Source organism: Macaca fascicularis, chromosome 15 (genome assembly GCF_037993035.2).
Source record: "Macaca fascicularis isolate 582-1 chromosome 15, T2T-MFA8v1.1".
Taxonomy (NCBI): domain Eukaryota; kingdom Metazoa; phylum Chordata; class Mammalia; order Primates; family Cercopithecidae; genus Macaca; species Macaca fascicularis.
Genome location: NC_088389.1, coordinates 121,319,017 through 121,339,111, shown reverse-complemented (window position 1 = coordinate 121,339,111; position 20,095 = coordinate 121,319,017). Strand labels below are relative to the sequence as shown.

General features: G+C 48.8%; 1 long non-coding RNA gene across 2 annotated transcripts in view; it reads left to right on the top strand.

The window, feature by feature from the left end:
• The first annotated feature begins 3,497 nt into the window (after window positions 1-3,497).
• Window positions 3,498-20,095, top strand: part of LOC102144838 (uncharacterized) — a 114,790-nt gene continuing 98,192 nt past the window's right edge. The window contains exons 1-3 of one of the 2 annotated variants that reach the window (XR_010581644.2): window positions 3,498-3,918; window positions 6,666-6,927; window positions 7,210-7,356. This is a non-coding gene — a long non-coding RNA (uncharacterized lncRNA). Of the gene's footprint in view, window positions 3,919-6,665; window positions 6,928-7,209; window positions 8,038-20,095 lie in introns of those variants that run through there. The other variant, XR_012424877.1, reaches the window with a different exon arrangement.

The window sequence follows — 20,095 nt, the reverse complement described above, 5'->3', positions numbered from 1 at the left end:
ACATGAGCATGCGCTATGCTGGTGTCCATCTAAAGAAAGAGACTCCAGCCAAATTAATTTGGAGAGTTTTTGGGCCATGGTTGAGGGCTGCAGCCTGGGACACACTTCCAAGTTGCCTTGGGGAGTGCACCAGAAAACAAAGGAGAGCCTCAAGTACATGCGTGTGTGTGTGTGTGTTTTAGAAGACAGAGATGGGGGGGGGGGTGGCGGCATTACAAAGTTGTTCCTGAGGAATTCTCATAGGTTTATAGAAGTAACATTGGTTAGTGATTGGCTGTACATGGTTGAGCTCTGGGGTATGAGTTACTGTGTCCTACGTAAGGCATTTTATGGCTCCTTGGAGTCAGTCTGGAGCACACACTGCAAGACTTCAAAAAGTAATTACTTAGCTCAAGGGGGGAGTGAGGCGTCACTGCAGTCACACACGGACATATTTCAGTGCCTCTCTGGGCTTGATAATTAAAGGGGGCTCGCATTCCACAGATTAGAAATTTCTTTCCCTTCTCATTGGTCACTGAGCCTGTTTCCTCTCCTGTAAAAAGGAGGCTTGTGGTGAGGACTAGGCGGGTGCATGCACGTGCAGGCCTGAGCTCAGCCTGGCCCTTCCTATGTGCAGGCAGCGTGAGTGATCACAGTGCTCGGCCTTCTCTTGCTCTCTGGCCTTCTAAGGAAGGGTCGGGTTTGCCTGCTTAGGTCCAGGCCCTGTAAGGGGCTACTGCAACCTGACTGAAGAATGGTGAGATAGAAGCAGTGAAGGTGATTGCGTTAGGAATGACCAGGGCCATGGCTGGAAGGGAGGAAGGTGAGCTGGGAGTGGAGCCAGAGAGAAAGGGGCAGGAGGGGTTCGGAGCAGCAGCTGTGGGACTCGGTGTGGGAGGGTGTGGAAGGCTGGCGTCATGTCTCTGCGGGGCAGCAGCTCTTGCAGCTGATGGGGGGCTCTGGAGAACACCCGCGTGCTTTTCCCAGGTGTGTGCAGATGACGGTGCGGTCCTGCCACGGGAGTCGGCGGCGGTTTGGCCGCGCACCCCCCTCTCCCACGCGGAACCCCTTTGGCAGTCAAGCACACTTGGCTTCCAGACTTTAATTCCTCTTTTATTGTTCCCGTAACTGCAGAGCATGGATGGAAAGGATGTAGGACAGAACGTTCTCAGAGAAACCATGGGAGGACAAAACGTCCCAGCAGCCGCCTGCTGCTGTGTTTTCTTCCTTTCTACCCGAGTACATATTGGACTTTAATCCTGCGTCCCGGAAGCCCGCGCCTGCTGAGGGGAGGCAGCCCCAGGGCTAGCTAGCGCCTCACTGGGGAGGCTTCTCTTTGCCATTCGTACCTAGTGCACTGTTTCTGCATTTCAAGAAAGGAAAGTGGGCAGGAGAGAATCGCAGGGGAGCTGCCACATCCTTGGACGTGATGGAAAGCAGAACTGGAAGGGATGAGTGAGGGACTGTTCCAGCCATGGCCTTCAACACCCCCTCTCACCACTGTAGGCAACAGGGAGCCCGCCCCCTGCCCTTACATCCAGGCTGGCCAGGGCCTTGCCTTGACCAATCAGCTCTGGGATTCGGGTAAGGTGAGCTAGGCACTGGCCTTGGGAGTCAAGTTTAATGGAGGCATGGGGGAGCGCAAGAAACTCAGTCATCAAGGTCAATAGTATTTCAATGCAATCATTTAAAAATCAAAATGAATGCACATACAGTCCACGATGGTTAAATAGAGACAAACTCAGTGGTGCAGCCATGAAGGGAAAGGAAATGAGGCCGTGGGGGAAGTGAGGTAGTGGGGCCGTGAAGGAAAAGGAAACTGGCTGAAGCAAAAGGAAAAATGAGCAAAACCAGCCGTCTCTCTGCCCCACAATCTCATCTACTCAGGAAAATCATCAGCTAAACACACACGAAGGGACAAGCTACAAAATCCTGCCCAGTTCTCTTCCAGAGTCAAAGCACAGCAGCTGAGGACAGGCTCAGGAGCAGTTCAGGACAAGGAGGCCTAGGAGAGGGTGACTGCAGGCCCTCTGGTCCCAGAGCAGCATGGGACACCGGTGTGACAACCTGAGGTTCGGGTAAGGTCTGGAGTTTGGCTCATAGTACTTACCGAAGTTAGTTTCTTGGTTTTGATCACTGCCCCATGGTATGGAAGATGCCGACGGTAGGAGAAGTTGACTGACGGTCATGCAGGAAATCTCTCTACTATTTTTGCAACTTTCTATAAGTCTAAAGCTGTTTCAAAACAAAAAAGTAAACACAGACACAGTAGTCCCCCCTTATCCTTGGGGGATAAATTCTAAGACCCCAAAGAGGATGCCTGAAACTACAGAGTACTGAACCCTGTCTACACTACGTTTTTTTCCTATACATACACACCTACGGAGATGTTTAATTTATAAATCAGGTACAGTAAAAGATTAACAACAATAATAATAAGATAGAACAATTATAACAATAAGATAGTATCACTACTTTGCACTTTGAGGCCATTATTTAGTCGAGTTACTTGGGCCAGGCTCAGTGGCTCATGCCTGTAATGCCAGCACTTTGGGAGGCCAAGGCGGGTGGATCACCTGAGGTCAGGAGTTCGAGACTAGCCTGGCCAACATGGTGAAACCTTGTCTCTACTAAAAATACAAAAATTAGCCAGGTGTGGTGGTGGGTGCCTGTGATCCCAGCTACTCAGGAGGCTGAGGCAGGAGAATCACTTGAACCTGGGAGGCAGAGGTTGCTGTGACCTGAGATCATGTTATTGTGCTCCAGCCTGGGCAGCAAGAGCAAAACTCTGTCTCAAAAGAAAAAAAAAAATAGAGTTACTCAACACAAGAGCTGTGATGACACAAAGGTCATTCTGATAACCCAGATGGCACAACTAGGTGACTCATGGGCAGGGTTGTCTCCAGCTGTAGATACCGGACAAAAGGAGGTAGAATACAGAGCTACAGAGGGACTGTCTGAGAATTCACCAGGCCACTCACAATGGCGTGTAATTTAAAACTTACGGATTGTTTATCTCTAGAATTTTCCAGATTTATTATTTCTAGGCCACAGTTGAATGTGAATAACTGAACCCAGAAAATGAAACTTTGGATAAGGGAGCACTGCTAGAAGTCACCTCACCTGACAGGTTTACACCTGTGATCCCAGCACTTTGGGATGCCGAGTCGGGTGGATCACTTGAGTTCAGGAGTTCGAGACCAGCCTGACCAACGTGGGGAAATCCTGTTTCTACCAAAAAATATACACACATAAAGGAAATTAGCCGGGCATGGTGGTGCAAGCATGTAGTCTCAGCTACTCGGGAGGCTGAGGAAGGAGAATCGCTTGAACCCGGGAGGCCCAAGAGTTGCAGTGAGTTGAGATCATGTCACTGCCTGGATGACAGCCCAGGTCATCCTGGGTGACAGAGGGAGACTTGGTCCCAAACACACGGACAAACAAACAAACAAAATCACCTGACCTGGCCAAAAAAGAAGGAGGAGGAGGAAAGGGACCTCTCGCACCCGTGGAAATCGTGAGTTTGACGTTGGGCGTGGGTGGTGTAAGGACATGTTTGACATCCAGAGGAGGGTTTGAGGGATCCTTGGGTACATGAGTCTGAGGTTCAAGGGGAGGGTCTGCCTAGAATTATGCTCTGGGCCATTGCTGGCCTGGAGTCCCCTTCAAGCCGGGAGCCCGGCTGAGGGTGCCAGAGAGCAAGTACAGACAGGGAAGTCAGCGGGTGAAACTTCAACAGCAGTGTTCAGACGGCAGGATCTTAGCTCTTGTTTTTGAGTGAAGAAGCGAAATGAGGCATGATTAGAGTAGCTCAGTGCCGACTCAGTCTACGGAAGGCGGCAGTGGGAGCCGACACGATGTGTGAAGATGCAGGACTGCTCTGTGGTGAAATAGCACGCCGGCAAAAAAGATCTCCCGGTCTTCCAGTCGGCGTTACAGGTATGCTGTTTTCACGCTAAAGATAAAACTGTTTAATTTTAAGTGATCGTGCGTTCCTAGCAGCACGGACTCTGGCCTACCAGTATTTTGAGGGGTCTGAGTGAAATTTTCAGGCTGGTGCTTAGCCCAGTCCTTGCTGCATCTTGCTTTGTGACAAGCCTCAGGCAGGAACTCATCACAGGGGAGGGACGGCTTTGAGGCGCACTTGCTGTGGATGAGGTGGAACGTTCAAGAAGCCCTGATATTTCTGAGCAGGGACCCCCACCTCCATCTGTTTTGACTGGGAGCAACTTCCCAAGAGCGGCCGCACGGGGCAGGCGCTGCCACAGCACGTGGGGAGTGGGCAGTGCGGATGCTGCTTTGGTCCTGAGGAGAAGAAGTGGGGCCAGGAAATGGCTGTGTGCACGCTGGCACCACAGGCAGGAAGCCCCTGTGGGGAGGGGTGGGGTGTGTGACCCCAGCAGCCTGTCCCTTCTCTTGAAAACGGTGGTGCCCTGAGCAGTGGCGGCCTGCCTTTATAGGCACCAGAACGCCAATGAGTGGCCCAGTCTGGAGTCCCTGAAGACAGTGGTGGGGGCACCTTGTAAATGAGCAAGCAGAAGATGGGGGGCTGGGGCCTCCCCTCAGACAGCAAGGCAAGGCATGGGATGACGTGGAAGGCCTTGCAGTTGGGAGGTGCGGGACTGGGATGGTCTCACTGAGGACTGAAATGTGTGTGTTGTGAATGCATGCATGTGTGTGTGTTGTGAATGCATGAATGTGTGTGTGTGTCATCATGTATGTATGCATGTGGGTGTGCATGAGCGTGTGTGAGCAATGGCCTGAAACACCTGGCCTGCGCTGGGTCCTGTAACAGGACTGACTGAGTAGGCCCTGGTCCCTGCCCCTGCACTGGGAAGGCCCCATCCTTTTATTACCCCAGCTAGTCTCCAATTCTTAGGCTCACCGCATCCCTCCAGCATGGCCAGTGGAGCTGAGGTTATCTGCTCAAAAGGGCACGGTGACACCACAAGGCCTACACAGGTCAGAGCTGGGGGCCCCACTGACCAGGAGTGCTGAGACTCCGGCAGACAGAGGTTGGAAGCAAAGGAGGCAGAAAGCCTCTCCGACAAGTGAGGCCATCTGGCTTCAGCAGCAGAGGCAGCCCCTCTCCTCCACCAGTCCATCTGGTCACACTGTGCGTGAGGCCTGGACTTGCAGCATCTGTTTTTCAACAAAACATGAAACCAGTCTGAACTTCCCCGACAGCGACAAGGCTTCACAAGCCTTGCTCCAGCAATGCGTGTCTGTCTCCGTGTGCATCCTTATGTGCACGTACACACCTCCTTTCCTTACGTGCTTTCGACATTCCCCTCATAAATAAACCCACTTCAAATGACACTTTCTTCAGTTAAAGATGACTTTTTGTAACCCTAACCCTCAGGAGCCCCCAGGTGTGGGTCTGTTGTCCTAAGTGTATGTGCACGAAGGCATGTGCGTGTGCACACACACCCTAAACACGCCACCCATGCACACACACACACCACTCACAGGCACACACGTACATACACAGCCACTCACACACCATGCACACAAACACTGAGCATGCACTCACTCACAGGCACACAAGCACACTCACACCCACTCACACACCATGCACACACACCACACGTGCACACTCACACGCACTAGCACACATGAACACAGTCACACACCACACACGCATGTGTGTGCACATACTTGCACATACCACATACGCACTCACCATACACGTGCACATGAAAACACTCAGACCTCCTTTCTGTCTTTCATTTGGACACGAATCTGAAAATAGTTCACGATAATGGTGAAGAAACTCGTCCAGCCTCAGCAGGACTCTGGTTTCTCTTCCACACAACCAGCTTAGGCTTCTAGAGGTGGACCCTGAACTGAGAATCATACCGGGTTGCCTGGTGACTCGAGCTGACCACCTTCAGTGTCGCTTCTGCCTTCAGAAAAGCAGGTCACCTGCAAACGTGCAGCACAGGCGCTGTGCCATTTCTTGTGCCAGTCCAGAGTCTTAGCTCTGTGGGCAGTTCCTCTCCTCGGAGTTTCCAGGAAGTCCCAGCCTGGGTCAGCCTCGTGGACGTTAACAGCCGTTCTTGTGGAATCCGTCCACCGCCCCCTTGTTTTTGAAAGTCCTGGCTGCGAGGCCGGCACGTGTGAGTCATCCTGCAGCCTTTGAACCTTGGCTCATTTATTTATTAGTCGGCTTCCATTTCCTTTAACTTGCCATTCTGTAAGCAAATTTTCTCTGTTTATTAAGGTTTCAGTCCAAAGGTACTGCAATAGTGCCTTGAGGTATTGTTTCCAGTTAATTAAAATGCTGTAGTGAGAACGACGAAGAATCTCAAGCTCTGATGAGCACTGTTCCAATGCCCGCTGCTGCCTAGGGGAGGTTTACCCCAGTGCTGTAGGCCTTCAACTTCGTCTGCCTAACGCCCAATCATCTTATGACATAGAAGCCATACACGTTTCCTTTGCTGAGAGAGGAAGTATTCCTGGAAGCATATCAGGGGTTATTAAGAGAATGAGAGGAATGACAAGGAAATAAAGCTGTGTGTGCGCGCATGTGTGTGCGTGTGTGCGTGCGTGCGTGTGCGTGTGTGTGCATGTGTGTGCGTGTGTATGTGTGCGTGTGTGTGCATGTGCGTGTGCGTGTGTATGTGTGTCAGGGGTGTTTCCCTAAATCCACTTAAAACAGTCTCTCTGTGACTTTGCTCTCTCAGCTCACAGGGCTAAGGAAAGGCTGTGATTTGTGCACCCTGCCACCTAGGAGCTGCAGAGATTCTCTCCCCCTGCCCGGTGCCCGGCCCAGGACCGAGCTGGTGTGCAGGCTGCAGCACCCGATGACCTTCTTTGCTTTACACTCAATGTTGCCACAGAGCGTCCTGGAACCATCAGATAAGGGAGCTGTTCTCCGCTGAGCGGAGGAAGCTGGAGCAGAGGACGGAGTTGTGTGGTGTCGGATGACTGCCCCCCAGTGTCCTGGTATGAGAGAGGAGTGCAAAGGGGTGTGCAGGATGCAGCCGCTGCAGCGGGAGGGGAGCCCTGGGGCGGAGGGAATTGTGTGAACAGAGGATACAGGAGGGTGGTGTTTTCAGAAGCAAAATGCCCCGGCCGCAGTTCTGGAGCTCTGCCAGGTGTCAGCTGTTTGCAGCGCCCTCCGTGGTACAAACACTGTCGCGTGGCATGTGTTCTCTGAGAGCCTGGGTACCCCAATGGTTGTCGCGGGGTCCACACTGCATCTTGGTACCGTGTTCTACCTCACAGGATCTGCGTCTGGAAGGACAAATGTCTGACCTCCGCTGGCTCCCGGGGCCGCCCGCTGGCCCACAGCACACCTGTGTCTAAACCACTCAAAGGCCCCTTCCCAGGAGACTTCCCCGCGGCTGGACACAGCTGGGCATCAGGGGCCTGGTGAGTCGAGCCCTGTGGCTGTGCAAAAATGGAGCAGCTTCCACGGAAGCCCTGCAGTACCCCCCGCACGGACAATGGTGTGAGCGAGATGGGCAAGGGGGCCGGCCTGCACTCTCGCTGGCGGGCAGCTGAGCGTGGTGGTCTGAAGGGCGTCCGCCTGAGCCTGGGGCTGGGGGTGACGGGGCAGGAGGAGGAGGGCCGGGGATTGTGGCTGGTGGTCCCTGCAGTCTCGCAGGTGCCTTCAGTGGAAGGGAATGTTGGCCCACGTGGCTGAGGCATGGGGAATTGGGGAGTGGTGGCTGGTATGTTGGAGAAGCAGATGCTGCCCAGCTGTGATGGCTTCAAGAAGTCCAGGGTTCATTTGCTCCTGTGGGACCTGAGGCATCCAAAGCTGCCCTGAACTGCCCATCTCCTGCATTGCTCTAAAACCCACTCCTGGCCCCCAAGAGGGGAGGGCAGAAGGCAGCCCTGCTCTGAAACAGGGTGGGGGTAATGGCGGAAACAGCATCATGAGACCATCCTGAGGAATTAGTTTCCGAGTAAAAAGAAAAAGAGAATGTGTATTCTCTCTCTCTCCCCCACACCTGTCTTTGCTCAGGCCAGAAAACAGGTAGAACCTGTCATTTTGGAGCCTGTACCTCACCCGCCACACACACCCCGCATAAACAAATACATTAGCATTATGGTTTACGCCTTGTCTCTTGTGATGGGCAGGGGAACCTGGGTGCATCTGCTGTTGGCCATATGGGAAAGACTCCATCCTCCAGGCCTGGGGGCCAGACCTGCCGGACTGTGGCCACGCCTCCCCCAGGGCCAGCTGGAAGGGGCTTTGGGGCAGCTATGGTTCTACAGGCTAGAGAGCTCTTGTCCGTATTTGATGGCCAAACCTTCTAGCTTTTCCTTGTGCATTTGTGATGTTGGGGTGGCTTTAGGGGTAGATTATACAGTGGCAGGAGGAAGTTATTTTTTACAGTCAGCAGAGGCTGAAAACTGTTTTGTTTTGCAAAACAACCCCAGGTGCTATTTTGGTTGAGGAAAGATGGTTTCAAAAGTAAAACTGTGAGGCGAAGAGCTAACTTCTTCCACTTGTGGAACATCCCGTGTTAGGCATGAGAAAGGCAAGAGGGGCCTGCGAGCTGAAGAGGCGGCGTGGAGTGCAGATGACCAGCATGTTTCTGTGGCCAGGCAGCGGCGGAGGGCTTTTAGGAACAGGTGCCTGCTGGCCAACTCTTAGTGTGACTGGGACGTGCAAGGTGCTGTCCTGTGGCCTCTAAATGTTCTGCAAAAGTCTGGAACATGTGACTGTCCTTGTGGGAGGATGCTGAGAGGAGTTTTGTTTAGTGGGTGGCATGCCATATTTGGGTTGCCAATTTGAAGAGAGAAGAAGACAGCCCCGGGAGATGGGAGGCTCGAGGGATTGCTCTTCACGGGGACACATTCATGCCGTAGACCAGGGATCAGCAAATCTTTTTTATAAAGGGCCAGATAAAAAATAGTTGTCTTTGCCAACCAGCTGACCAGATAGTCCCTGTTGCATATTCCCTAAAAAAATTTAAAAAGCTGTAACAACCATTCTTAGCTGATTGGCCACACACACTCAGGCCGAGGGCTGGATTTCGCTAGTGGCTGTTGTTTGCCACCTCCTGATTTGGGCCTTTATCCTGGTTGTGGTTCACATGGGCCAGCCTGGGAGCCCTTCCATCCGCTTCTGTCTGCTCCGCCATGCTGAGGCCGGGGAGGATGCACATTTGTGTTTCCTTACCAGCTTCTTGTGGGCATCTCGAGGCCAGGGCCTCTGGGGTGTGCATGTAACTCCAGGGATGACCTTTCGCACCTCCTGGAGTGTCCAGCGCCCCTGTGACAGCTGCACCCAGATGCCCTGCTAAGTTGCCTGAGTGTCTCCTCCATGGACAGGCAATGGTCTCTTCTACTTTTATAGTCAAAACTTACAAAGTGACTGTTAGTTTCAGAGATGGAACTAAGTGAGTGCTGCTAAAAAAGAAAGTCATTTTCCTTTTATCTTTGCACGTAAGTCTATTCAAATTGCAAGTAAATGCATGCTTGTGGGTGAACAAGAGTGAATTTGGGGTCCATTATGACAATCTGTGAAGGGATCATAAAAAGAATAATTAGAATGTCAGCCCATAGGGGGCCCCCTGTTTTCCAGCCTTTTAAGACTCAGTAATACAATAATTGTATTGTGGTACTGGGCATGGTGGCTCATGCCTGTAAGTCCAGCATTTTGGGAGGCCAAGGCGGGCAGACCACTTGAGGTCAAGAGTTTGAGACCAGACTGGCCAATATGGTGAAACCCCGTTTCTACTAAAAATGCAAAAATTAGCCGGGTGTGGTGGTACATGCCTGTAGTCCCAGCTACTCGGGAGGCTGAGGCAGGAGAATGACTTGAACCCAGGAGATGGAGGTTGCAGTGAGCCAAGATCGCACCACTGCACTCCAGCTTGGGCGACAGAGTGAAATCCCATCTCAATTAAAAAACAAAATTGTGCTGTGTATCCACTCCAGGCTGGCCCTGGGGTGGGTGTTGGGGAACCCACCATATAGAGATACTAGAGCTCCTATGCTCCAGACAGTAAAAACCATCTTGAGAAAAGGACGCTAATGACCCCAGGCTGCAAGTGACCACAGCCCCAGGTGAGCAGGCATGAGAGTGAACAACCTGAACACCGCTCCATGAAGAGGGATCCCCTTCGGGGTTGCATTAATTATGAAGCTCCAGGAAAGTATAGACCTGAAGAAGCCACAGACTGCAGCACATTCTCAAGCCTGGAACTTCTCCAGGAAGAATCTGCCACGGTTTGTCCAGCAACATGTACCACTGACACTGAAGCTGTGTCGGGCTGTGCTTCCCTTCAGCAGAAGGACAGCTTCCTCTTTCCCTCCCAGCCTGCGGGCATCTTTTAAGTACCTCCAGTGATGTGATTGAGGACTGGGCTGCAGTCATCGGTATCGAGGACTCCTCGGTGTTTGCCGGAGCTGCCCTGCGCAGCCTCCTCTGCTTGTTGGCTCTCATGATTCTCTAAGGGGAGGAGGTTGCTGTCCTGGCGTGAGCCACCGCTGGCTGTAATGCAGGCTGAGTCTCACCAGCTTGGTGAAAGCAACCACAGGGAGTTGGTACTTCAGTCATCTTGGCTACAGGGCAAATAGAGAAGGAAAGGAAAGAAAATGTGTGAACCTGGGTTGGTTACTTAACTCTTTGGATTGCGTGTCTCATCTGCAACATGGGTAAATAAAACCTAGTCCAGAGGGTATGTAATGTGTGAAAGTGCTGAGCATGAGGCCTGGGTGGTGACCACCACCAGGCTACGCAGTCCTGCGTGCATACAAAAGCTGCAGTTGGTCAAGAGCCTGGTTCCTGTGGTGTGGATGGAGCAAATACTACTGCTGAAACCAGGCTGAGCCGCGGGGAGCCTGTGGGGCCTGCAGGTGTAGGGTGGGAGGCTGCGGGCTGGCAGAACCCTTCAAGTACTCACGAAAGTTAGGAGGAGCTGGGAGAACCCAGCAGTGAACTCGGATCTAAAGGACACCTGGAAAGCGAAATATTAGGTTGGTGTAAAAGTAATCGCGGTTTGCCATTACTTAAAAAAAAAAAAGGCAAAAACTGCAATTACTTTTGTACCAACCTAACAGTACTTTGTGAGAATCTGTCAAATATTGGCTTTATCCTCATCTCGTACATCATCAGTACCCCCAGGACGATGTGGCAAAGAGACATCACAGAGGCAAAGAAGAGTAAGGACGTGTGCACTATCTCCACAGCCCTGGCAGTGCTGGGTGACATTCCCATGTGGAGACGCAGCCCACGGGTGTGTCTGCTGAGGGCGCGTGTGTGCTTCCGCACATTCACCCAATACACAAACGTCCACATAGTCATAGCCCACTTGTGTTGCTACAAAGGCATACCTGAGGCTGGGCAATTGATAAAGAAAAGAGGTTTGCGTGGCTTGTGGTTCTGCAAGCTGTACAAGAAGTATGGTGCCGGCATCTGCTTCGGAGGAGGACCTCAGGCTGCTTACGCATGGTGGAAGCGGGGGAGCTGGTATGTGCAGAGATCATGCAGCTAGGGAGGAAGCCAAAGACAGGGGGTGCTGTGCCAGGCTTTTTTTCTTAAAACACCCTGCTTTCTTTGGAACTAATAGAGCAAGAACTCACTCACCTCCAATGGAGAGCATTAATCCACTCATGCAGAATCAGACCCCCTGACCCAAACACCGCCCGCTGGGCTCCACCTCCAGCACTGGGGATCAAGTTTCAACATGAGCTTTATTTATCTTATTTATTTATTTATTTATTTATTTATTTATTTATTTAAGACAGAGTCTCAGTTGCCAGGCTGGAGTGCAGTGGCGTGATCTCGGCTGACTGCAACCTCTGTCTCCTGGGTTCAAGCGATTCTCCCACCTCAGCCTCCCAAGTAGCTGGGACTATAGGCACCTGCTACTATGCCTGGTTAATGTTTTTTGTATTCTTAGTGGAGATGGGGTTTTACCATGTGGCTAGTCTTGAACTCCTGACCTCAAGTTATCTGCCCGCTTTGGCCTCCCAAAGTGCTGGGATTACAGGCGAGAGTTACCCCACCTGGCCTAATGTGAGCTTTAGAGGACACAGATATCCAAACTGCAGCACATACATGAGGCTTTCCACTGAGGTCTGTGACTAGATGGTGCTTGGGGTGTTTAGCTGCCTGAGGTTCCTCTTTATTTTGAGGTTCCAAACAAAATAACTTGAACGTGTGTTTTAAAAATGACCTAAGCTAGCTTAGTCTTTCCAAGTTATTTGTGTTGTTTTTTTCATCGTTAGTATCAATAGCTGGATCTTGGCAAGGCTTCCAGTTCCTCCTGACATCCTCACAACTGGTTATGAAGTAAGTCTCAGACAGGATTCTGTCCCATAAGCACACCATCTACAGAGCATGGAAAATTCATCCAAGACAAACAGGACTGGAATGATTTAATGGGGTCAGACAACCCTGAACACTCCAGACCAGGGCCTGGGAGTCACCTGGGACAACATTCATGAGCATTCAGACCACTGGAGTCACAGCACTCTTATGTTCTATGCACACAAATGAGAGACTGCTGCCATCGCATTTCTAGTCAATTTACATCTCTTAAATACAATTCCGCATGTTTGACCTCATGCATGAAAATGATGTGCTCACATCTACCACGGGGAGAGCCGAGGCCCTCGCGGAAGCTGCCCCTGGAGGGGAGCAGAGGCTGTTGCTCTCCCAGTAGGACAGTGGTGGCCTCCGGGGCTGGAAGTATTCAGAGTGTATTTCAGACCAGGCGACAGTCCTGTCCCATAAGACGGAAAGTCCTGCCCTTGCCCCAGTGTGCCTGAGGATTTGGGGAGAGTCTGCACACCCTGAGACTGTTTTCCTGCTCTTACCCGAGACACAGCCGATGTCCTGGCTGTTCACCTCTTGCTCCTGCAGCTGCTCTTCAGGCCGCCAAGCTCTCTGAGAAATGATTCTTCAGGTATGGATGTGGCCTGTCTGTCGATTCCCCAAAGCCTCCAACTCAAGAAGTGGGGGTTTATGTGATGCTATAGAACATTTGTATCAAGGAAAATTTCAGTGTAAACAAACAAACGACAAAAGCAAATATGAAAAGAAGCCCAGCTCTCCATCCTAGTAAGGTCCACTGGACATGTGCCAACATGCAGAGCCTTTAGGGGCCTGGGACTCCTCTCCTCTCCTCCTAGTCCTGGCCAGCTCAGACCAGCTCAGCACGTTTACACACCCTTCCTCCAAACCGTCTTTTCCTCAAGTTCCAGCTTCCTCCAGTGGAGAGAATTGAAAATCCATTGACATGAAAAAGTTTGCCCCTCAGAGCTGGACTCACCTCTAAAGACACAATCTTGTATTTTCCGCAGAATAACGACAGTGTTCCATCTTGAATTTGAGTCATGCCTCCCATGGTGGGGCAACCCTCTGGGTGATACACGGGCACATCGAATCCTCCCTGGGTCTCCAAATGCCTCTCTCAGAAGGACAATGTCGACATCTACCCTCAGGACCACAGGAAGGAAAGTTCTGGTAATTTCAGAGTGACCATTTTGGCTTAGAGTCAATCCCCCATGTTCAGAAACATTGAGGCTCAGTCTCAAAACAAATAAGACACATTCAGTTAGAGCCATGCGGCATCATGCCCCACAACGCCGGGAGTCCCTTTGTGGTTGACTTCTCTTCTGGGCCCACCTGCCCATTCTCAAATGGGAGAAGAGGAAGCATCGTCTCATGATGGGGATGGTGGGCAATAGGAGGGCTGCTCTAGCTATCCGTTGCTGTGCAGCAAGCACTGTGGATCTTAGTGCCTTATCTCTCGTGGTCTCTGCTGGGCAGGAATTTGGGAAGGGCTCAGCTGGGTGGTCTGATTCAGGGCCTTCTGAGTGGTTCCAGCTGGGGCTGTATGGGAGCAGGAGGAGCAGCTGGGGGCCAGCCAGGCATCTCTACATATAGCCTCAAGGCTGCTCAGTGTGGTCTTTCCACATAGACGCGTTTGGGCTTCCTCTCAGCATGGCGGCTTCAGGGAAGCCAGAAAGCTACTAACAGCCAGGCAGAAGCCACGTTGTCCTTAATGACTGGCCTCAGAAGTCCACAGCAGGCTTCACCAGAGCCACCAGCCATCTCTTGAAGGCAGAAGTATCATAATCACATTGTCAAAAGAGCATGCGGGAGATGTGGCCATGTGGGAAAATTCCATTTGCCCTTCTCAAGAGGTGGGAAGGATGGGGAGTCCCTGTATTCTTGGTATTTTGGCCTAATGTCCCCAGAGCAGTTTGACAAAGTAGGCATCAACTAGTCAATAAGTTTCCAGAATTTCGGCACCATCTTTGATGTCTCAGAACTGTTCCTACTGCCTCCAAGTGGCACTGCATCACCTCCAGGCTTGCGTCAGATTCAGCTCAAGCATCTTCAGAACCCCCAGGTGCTAACTGTCCCTGCTCACCCCAGATATTTAATCCACTTTGCTACAACACCGGCCCATATTACATCACTGAGGTTTTTGGAACACACTCATTGTACAATGGAGGGTTTTCCTGAAGTTTTTTTTTTTTTTTTTTTTGGACAGAGTCTCGGTCTGTCGCCTAGGCTGGAGTGCAGTGGCGTGATCTTGGCTCACTGCAAGCTCTCCCTCCTGGGTTCAAGCAATTCTCCTGCCTCAGCCTCCCGAGTAGGTGGGACTACAGGTGCATGCTGCCATGCCCGGCTAAGTTTTTTTGTATTTTAGTAGAGACAGGGTTTCACCGTGTTGCCCAGGTTGGTCGCAAACTCCTGAGCTCAGGCAATCTGCCTGCCTCAGCCTCCCAAAGTGAAGTCTGGTTTTTTAGAGTGCTTATAGTTTATACTCTTACATTATCTCAACGAAGTCATAGAAAGATAAACAAAAAGCAACCTGTCATCTGTGCATCTATTTTCAATTAGTGGATGCACAGACCTTTTCCTGATGCCTTTAATGAGAAAAATGAAAAAACATTAAATAAAAAGTTGGGGTTTTATTAAATCAGAGATACTATCCACATAGGCATTGTAAAATACTTTGCTAATCGATCAATGAATATTAGGTTTCTATTGAAACAACTGTGTATGAACACTCAGACTAGACAATCAGTTATGCACTTATCGGTACAAAGTATAAATATACAATGTAAGCATAGCGCATTTAGCTCTTCATTTCATGCAACACATAAAAGATGCAAGTGCTGGGTTCAAGGAGCATAGGGGCCATGGAGGAAAATTAGACCACTCAGGGATGGTGCACAAACTGACTGGCTAGTTGTGAAAGTCTGAAGATCAGTACTTCAGTACATGTCTTCATCAGCGATACGAAATGAGCCCATGCAAGTTTTGCCTGATTCCCATGTTTCTTCCAATAGGTGGTCATCAGTTTGGACTAGCTGATAAGTTTGCCTGAGAGCAGCATGCCTACTGTCAGAGCACTGTCAGAGGGTCTTTTCCACGCTAGCCGCTGCTCTCCTGACCCTTTTACTTCCTCTCTTCTTTTTCTGTCGTAGCTGATTAGAACCATCATACTCTCTCCCTTAGGACTGCCAGTCTCGAGACATAGGGGTGAATTATCATTTGGTCATTGAACTGCAATTGCAATTATACCTAATTGGCAAGCTCAGAGAGGAGCCAGAGAAGGATGTGGGTGAACAGAAAACCATGGCAGTTCGATGGCCACTTTGAACCCTGTGCAAGGTTATACCTCAAGATGGAATGGCCAGAGGGAGTAGATGCTTGGAAAGAAGCAGGGGAGAGGGAGAAAATGTAACCCCTGAGATATGGAAGACGTGACACCAATTCCCAATGACTTTCCAGGTCTATTCTGGCTCAATTCTGCAGCATTTTTGGTTCTCAGAGTACCAGTACCTCCAACTCCCTAGCCCCTACCTCCCTTAAGTTCTTCTGGTTCTTCTAGTCAATATCCAAAGATATTGACTAGAACCAAATGCTGAAGCAGCGTTTTCCCCTCTGACTTTTCTGGGTGTAATTGTCTCATCTCAACTTCACCGTGCTTGGATCAGTCAGTGGGAGCAGCTGGGTAAGTGGTCCACATGCACCAGGCATCCAGGCCCTGATGTCCCTAAGTCTTTGAGTCACACAGTGGGCTCCACTGGCACCGATTCCACAGGTTGTAAAACATCGTGATGATGCTTCTTGGTCCAGGGATTTTCCCCCAACGTGCTGAGTGCTCTACAGGCCTTTTCAATCTGGAGATTCATCTCTCATTACAGGAAATGTTCCTATATCAATTATTTCCTCCCTTTCTATTTTTTTGCACCACATGGGGTTTACTTTTCTCCCACAGATGATTGCAGTGTGAGGTCCTGAGGGGCAGTGGCCATTGTGTCATCTCAGCTTTCTTCTAATCCTTTGTCTTCTCTTCTGCCTTCCCCCCATGGTCTCTTCTGATCAAAAGATGACCTCTGCATCTCAGCCCAACCCCTGTGTCAGGGAAGCAGGAGGAAGGGGCAAGGAGTAAATATAATAGAACCTCTGGTAGACTTTCATAGAAGTCCCATTGGCCAACACTGTGGGGCAGGGCCATCTGGGGGCTGCAAGGGAGGTTGGGAAATGTAGTTCTGTAGTTAGGAATAGCGCTGCCCTCTAAGAAAGAGGGAACTTACTTGTTAATAAAGAAGAAGCGGAGAATGAATAGTGGGGAGACAGTGGGGAGTGTCTTCTCCAGTCTCGTCTTGTTCATCTTGAAGAATGCGGCTACCTCCTTATTTTCCCAACAGGACATCTAATACGAATGGCCACTTATTAAGTACCTATTATAAATCAGAAAGTTCGTCAGATCCTTGATATTCACTTTTTCCTTCAACCTTTGCAATAACCCTGAAGGTAGAGTATTACCATCCACATTTTACAGATGAAGACATGGAGGCTGAGACATGTGTCTTGTCCAAGGCTTCACACAGGCACTAGGTGACAAGGTCTAAATTCTAACCCTGATCCCTCTGTCCCTAAAATATAACTTTCTGCTGTAACTCAATATATGTCTTGATTGTTACTCCAGAGGAAGGGCTGATGCAAAGAGATTTTCACACTAAAGATCCCTTTTCCAAATAAAGCATCCATTGTAATCAGCTTATGTTCCTCCGCTTCTTTGTTTCACGGGTCAACTCGTTGATGTAAACAATCTGGTATCCAGTCTCAGATGGCCATCTGCTTTATTTTTGATTCTGAAAACAGTTTTGTAGCAAGAGTCCTATAAACACAAGTGTTGGAAAACTCACTTTTCTTTCTTGGGGTCCAGGGAAGCCTGAATTTTAAGGAAATGGATTAGTCAAGATTCTTAGTTCCAAGCAAGATGAATGGGCTGAGTTCTCCTTTACGTGATTTTTCTCAGCTGCCTAAGTAGCTCTTTTCACACCAGTGTTGGGACCCAGCCCTTCATGAACCTTCTGCTAAGGCCAAGCCCTGGTGCTTTTCAGCTCAGATGAAGAGATAAATACGGCGAGGGATGGGGGAAGGGATGTGGAGCTTCCATGCCCTGCCTGGACGCCCCACCCTCCACGAACCTCAGTTGTTCGCAAGCTCTTCTTTTTTCTCTGTTTTTTCTTCCTGAAGCTCTTATTAATTATATGTTGGGCCCGTATAACTGGCTCTCTTATTTTATTTTTTCCCTCTTACTTGGCATACATTTGGTTTACCGTCCTGTAGGCATATCCCGTGGCTTACTTTCTGGTAGATGTCCACGATTTTTATCTTTCAACATTTCTATTGAAATGTTGTTTTTCAGCAGTCATAATTTGAATTTTCAGCAGTTCTTTTCAATCGCTAATTGTTCTTTTTTATACCACCCTCTCTTGATTTACACATGTAGCATCTTCTATTTCTCTGAAGATGTTAGTGACATTTTTTCTAAGGTGGTGTTTTGCTTCTTGTCTTGTTTCTATTTTCTCTGGTTTGTTCTGCCTGCCTTCCCTTCCCCGGCCTTTCTTTCAGCTTTCTCTTTCCTCTTTCATATTGGAAGACTTCCTTAAATATTTGGGAAATCCTTATCTATTCATGTTAAAGACAGAGTGCACAGAAAGCTGACTTTTTACAACTGTTGTGAACAAGAAGGGGCAGGTTTTACCACCTGGGGGTGCACTGCACAGAGGTGGCATGGCAGGCTAGTTTTTTGTACATATGTGCAGGTAGAAACCCAGATGCCGTTCTTGTTCCACAAAGCTGAATATGCCAGTAGCTAGCCAGGGACAAGCCTTACTGTTACCACTCATGGAGCAGAGTGGTGGGCCATGAGGGGTGGGTCGTACAGCAGAGGGCTGGGAGGGGTCAGGGAGTCAGTCTGCCAGGATGGAGAAGGGCCCTGGTGCTTTGTCTAACACTGTGATCCAGCGCCCTTCCATTAAGCCTTCCAAGAGGCTTTGTGCTTCAAATTCCTGAAGCTTTCTGGTGTTTTGTGGTGCATTTGACTCACCTTAAAATTAATTATTTTTAATTGACACATACATATTTATGGAGTACAGTATGATTTTTTAATCAGTTTTAATTAATATTTATTTATCATGGTCGTTTATCCCTCACACCCCACCCTTTCCCCTGAGTCCTCAAAGTCCATTGTGTCATTCTTACGCCTTTGCATCCTTGTAGCTTAGCTCCCACTTATGAGTGAGAATAGACGATGTTTGCTTTTCCATTCCTGAGTTACTTCACTTAGAATAATGGTCTCCAATGCTACCCATGTTGCTGCAAATGCCATTATTTGATTCCTTTTTTATGGCTGAGTAGTATTCCATGGTGTGTATATACACCACATTTTCTTTATTCACTGGTTGACTGATGGGCATTTTGGCTGATTCCATATTTTTGCAATTGCGAATTGTGCTGCTATAAACATGTATGTGCAAGTATCTTTTTTGTATAATGAATTCTTTTCCTCTGGGTAGATACCCAGGAGTGGGATTGCTGGATCAAATGATAGATCAACTTTTAGTTCTTTAAGGAAACTCCACACTGTTTTCTATAGTGGTTTTACTAGTTTACATTCCCACCAACAGTGTGAAAGTGTTCCCTTTTTGCCACGTCCATGCCAACATCTATTATTTTTTATTATGGCCATTCTTGCAGGAGTAAGGTGGTATCACACTGTAGTTTTGATTTGCATTTCCCTGATAATTAGTCATGTTGAGCATTTTTTCATATGTTTGTTGGCCCTTTGTAAATCTTCTTTTGATAATTGTCTATTCATGTCCTTAGCCCACTTTTTGATGAAATTGTTTGCTTTTTTCTTGTTGATTTGTTTGAGTTCCTTGTAGATTCTGGATATTAGTCCTTTGTCATATGTACAGACTGTGAAGATTTTCTCCCACTCTGTGAGTTGTCTGTTTACTCTGCTATTATTTCTTTTGCTGTGCAGAAGTCTTTTAGTTTTATTAAGTCCCATCAATTTATCTTTGCTTTTGTTGCATTTGCTTTTGGGTTCTTGGTCATGGATTCTTTGCCTAAGCCAATGTCTGGAAGGGTTTTTCCATTGTTATCTTCTATAATTTTCATGGTTTCAGGTCTTAGATTTAAGTCTTTGATCCATCTTGAGCTGATTTTCGTATAAGGTGAGAGATGAGGATCCAGTTTATTCTTCTGCATGTGGCTTGCACCATTATCCCAGCACCATTTGTTGAATAGGGTGTCCTTTTCCCACTTTATGTTTCTGTTTGCTTTATTGAAGATTGGTTGGCTGCAAATATTTGGCTTTAATTATGGTTCTACTATTCTGTTCCATTGGTCTACATGCCAGTTTTTACACCAGTACCCTGCTGTTTGATAACTTTGGCCTTACAGTATAGTTTAAAGTCAGGCAATGTGATGCCTTTAGATTTGTTCTCTTTGCTTAGTCTTGCTTTGGCTATGCAGGCTGTTTTTTTGGTTCCATATGAATTTTAAGATTGTTTTTTCTAGTTCTGTAAAGAATGACGGTGGTATTTTCATGGGAATTGCATGGAATTTGTAGATTGCTTTTGGCAGTATGGTCATTTTACAATATTGATTCTACCCATCTGTGAGCATGGGATGTGTTTCCATTTGCTTGTGTCAGCCAAAATTTCTTTCAACAGCATTTTGTAGTTTTCCTTGTAGAAGTCTTTCACCTCCTTGGTTAAGGATATTCTTAGTATTTTATTTTTTTGCAACTATTGTAAAAGAGGTTTATTTCTTGATGTGGTTATCAGCTTGGTCGCTGTTGGGTATAGCAGGGTTACTGAT